Raw genomic sequence first — 4,337 nt, 5'->3', positions numbered from 1 at the left:
CCCACTAAACTCCATGTATAAACAGAACTACTCGACAATTTGAGTAAAGTTTATCACATATACAATTCAACTCCTTAACTTCTACTTTAAAACTTTTTCTTAAGTTTTCATCCTATGTTAGGATAGTTGCGATTTTCAAAAACTCATGCAAGATGATTTTAAAATCCAACTGTTAAATTATATCCGAATTTAATGAGGCGTTGTTGTTGCGTGCAAAACCCTTTGTCACCAACCAACCAAGCTAAATACACATTTTCATGTTTATGCTCATTTCGGACTTTTGTGGAGTTGAAACTAGATAAAGCATCTTAATAAGTTACAGGTTTGTTACTTCTAAAAATAACATGACTCCTGTCCACTTAGGTTTCGAATAAATAATCACTGATTTTGACCAAGAAGGAACATCTTCACACGTCTTATTCTCAGTTTGTGGCTCTTGAACATTTTCTCCCACTTTGTCTTTAAGAAATAATCTTCTTTTCTTTAATAGACAGTATCACGAGCCACAAACCCTTTGTTCTCATGATCATGTAGGGAAATGAGCACATGTTTACTATCGAAACAAGCTACAACTTAGGTGCTTGGCCTAACCATATCTCATACGAATTGTACTTGATTGCTTTAACCATGTTTTGTTTTAGTGGAAAATTTAAATGCCATATAAATTTTATAACAGAAACTACCTCCAACTATATTGTAAAGATTTAATCATATCGTAATGAAAGTAAACTTATGATACCATATCACACTCTTTTTGGTGCAGATGAAAGTCTTCACTTTATTGTTCCCTATTTTAACAAGGTACTAATACTTTGGTTTTAAAATCTGTAGGTTTTGATACCTTTTAAACATTCATTGAACATATTCAAAGAATTTCTCTTCTTACCTCATTAAGTGGATATCAAGTATCTACCTAATTCGTTGGTAAAAGAGATGAAGAAGTAATAACCTTTTCTGATTGAAATTGTATTCGGCCATACACTTGTAAGTGTAAATAGGGCGAATATCTTGCTCTATTCATAATCCTTTTCCAGAAAAAGTCATGAATTTAACTTGCTTTGAATACAAGATTTGTATACACCAAAAGATTCCCAATCAAATGGTTTGGGAGACTAGTCAAAACTAGTTTCTAAATGTGATTTTCAATCGAGAATTGAGAAAGGATAGGGGTCACCAACTTGAGTTTTGTATATATGACATCTTATTTCTAGTTTGAATATAATTACCTTGATTTGTATGGTCTCACCATAAACTTAATCATGGTATGTTAGGGCACAACGCTTGTTTTAATTGCATAATAGTGAAACCCCTTTGTTTTTATACAAAAACTTGAATTATATTCTTATTTAGAGTTAGTGTACATCATAACAATTACTGAGGTACATTTCTAAATACAAAACTAAAATGAGTACATTACAACATTCATATGTTCATGGATAAAATGGCAATTACCCTAGTTCCATTCATGCAAATTACTGAACTTATTCTTGCTAGTCGTCACACGATAATGCCAAAAATTATGATAAAAGCATAAATTTGTATCAAATACTCATGATGTGGTATTTGGTAATAATGTAATGTCAATGTCATAGATATTCAAGAAGGAATATGTTGGAGTCACACAACCAACTTCTTTGATCTTTACTTATTTGGGGTTTGTATCTATTCTAGTGTCTAACACCTTCTCATTCGAGCCTCGTTCTATCCTTAACAATTAAGATAGGTGATACGTGCATATTGTATAGTCTTTTTAGCCTATTTTAGCACGTATTTCCATGTACTTTTGTACTATTTATATCGCATTATGCCCCGAATTGGCTACTTTGGTTCGTTTTGTCCATTTTGTAGAAATGAACGCGGAAGTAGTGGAATCGTACCATTTTCGTCCTACTTTGTATTCATTTTGAGGAGACGGGATTTTTCTGAGCGAGATATTGCATTGGGATGCGTGAAGGCACGGTCTACGGAGCAGTCAGTCACGAGTTTGAGCTGTTTTGGAGGAAGAATACTCGATCGAGCTGTTTTATCACTCGATCGAGTGGTTTCTATGGCATTGGTTGGTCGATCGAGTAGTTTTATACTCGATCAAGAAGAGCTGGAATTAGGAGTTACTCGATCGAGTAACAATTATGTTCGATCGAGTAGATTTCTTGGAGTTTTACTCGATCGAGTTGTTTCAGACTACTCGATCGAGTGATTTTGGCTGTCGTGGGCTTTAATTAGCCCGTGAACTTGTTTTAGTTATTGGACTTAGTAGTTTTTCTATTTAAACGCACGTTAACTAGGTTAACAGGGAGCTATTCTATCATTATCTAAGTTTTATCTGATTATTCACCTTTCACTCTGAAGACTGCGTTACTTTTTCTTCTCTACTGTAACTTTTGCTTTCGGATTTTCTCGCTCGGATTGTTTGTTCTTTATGCCGGATTCTTGCGATTGTAATCTCTTTCTCCTCTTTAATATTAATCTATCTTTTATTCATCTTAATTACTTGTTTTGCTTCCTTTTAATTTATGCCCTAATTACTTTTTATGTAATTTAATTATTGTTTTATCATGTTGAATATTAGTTTGTTCATCATTATTAGTTCTGACAATATTAATAGCATGAGTAGCTAATCTGTTTCATGTTAGGATTAGGGAATCTACGGTAGAAATGTGACGATGTAGTAAATAGGTTGGATGAATTATTTGTGAGATTCTGTCCCCATAGCAATATAACTGTATTTACCGACTTAGTTGAGTGCACGCTTCTGAGTCACCCTTTTAATTTGGTTAAATTTAATCCTGGATCGGAAGATTGGACTAAATAGGCCTGCTATGAACAGTAGACTACCCTGACGAGGACGGAAGTTAAGTTAGTGGTAATTTAGGATAGAAAGTGGACCGGAAGGACCTTTCCATATCCGTCTCGCAGTAATTTATCTAAGTTGTTTACAGTTGAGTCACTGGACTACCGTAGTGAACTGAAATCCTGACATGTCCCTTCTCTATTGATAGTTTATTCTCATTTTCTGCCTTTACTGCTCTTTCTCTGCTTCTCTTCCTTTAAATCTTTTAGTTTAGAAAACCAATTATAAACACCCCCCATTTGTGACCAAATAGACGGACTTTTACAGATATCTTGCCTCCCCGAGGAGATTGACCTGACTTCCCTAGCTATATAGTTAGTTTAGTTAGTTATTTTTGATAGGCATACGACAACCCTGTCAAATTTTGGCGCCGTTGCCGGGGAGGCAATTGCCCTATCTGTCTTTGTTTCGTTTATTTTATCCGTCTCAGGGAATTTTTATTCCTTGAGGCAGTTCTTATTTATTTTCTTTCAGTGTTGTGTATGCCCAGGTCAGACAGGTTTGAGTTAGTTTCAGCTGATTCTGAGCCAGAGAGGCTGTTCAGGCATAGACTCCGTCTGCAAAGAGAATCACGAAAGGAAGACTTGAGTACTTTCGAACCAGAGCTTCGGCATTTCCTTTTTACAGAAAATCCATCTTTTGAAGAAGACACTTTCATTTCTGTAGACCAACCAGTAAAGATGCCGAATATTGCTAGTCACTCGAAGCCTAAAGCATCATCAATTCCAAAGGGTTTCAATCTCCAGACTGAGGATGGGAATACATTTGACATCCGTCCTTCCTATATCAATCTGGTGGAGAGAAATCTCTTTAGAGGTATGGCAGGTGAAGACCCGAGGAAGCATATGGAGGTCTTTACGGACTACTGTTCTACTATCCCCGCCACAAAGGGGGTAACTCAAGACAAGATTAAGGAGGTCTTTGTTTCCTTTTTCTTTGATCGACTCGAATGCCAGGAGTGGGCGATCGATTTGGACCGCACGGCCACGGGGGTCACAGACTGGGAGACCCTTGCTCTTGCTTTTTATAAGAGATATTTCCCTCCGCAGCGCACTAATCAGCTGAGGGCCAAGATTACCAGTTTCAAGCAAGCACCTGATGAAACGTTCTATGAAGCATGGACCCGTTTCAAGAGGTTGGTGAGGTCAATTCCTCACCATGGTTTTGATCCGTGGTTTCTGTCCAATCAGTTCTACAATGGGCTATATGATGATCACAGAGCCATACTTGATGCATGATGGTGAGATTGTCGTCGGGTCTCCCAATCAAACACATTTATAATACTCAACAAACAACTAGTTAGCGGTAAGTCGAGGTCGATCCATGGGACGGTGTGCTTTGGGTTCTAAGTCTATCTATCTCAATTTATGCTAGTGTCACAATTGATGGGGTTTGTAGTTGTATTCTAAACTAATGAAAGTAATAAAGTAAAACAAACAATGAACTAAGAAATGTAAACAAATGACTAAAAGCACTAGGATGTCAT

General features: G+C 36.6%; 1 non-coding gene across 1 annotated transcript; it reads right to left on the bottom strand.

Moving 5' to 3' along the window:
• Positions 1-3,910: 3,910 nt before the first annotated feature.
• Positions 3,911-4,016, bottom strand: LOC141654484 (small nucleolar RNA R71). The gene has a single exon (XR_012548043.1). It is a non-coding gene; the product is annotated as a small nucleolar RNA R71 (small nucleolar RNA).
• Positions 4,017-4,337: the final 321 nt, after the last annotated feature.

This window comes from Silene latifolia, chromosome 4 (genome assembly GCF_048544455.1).
Source record: "Silene latifolia isolate original U9 population chromosome 4, ASM4854445v1, whole genome shotgun sequence".
Classification (NCBI taxonomy): Eukaryota; Viridiplantae; Streptophyta; class Magnoliopsida; order Caryophyllales; family Caryophyllaceae; genus Silene; species Silene latifolia.
Note: the sequence above shows the minus strand (reverse complement) of the source record. Positions and strands in the feature narration are given on the sequence as shown.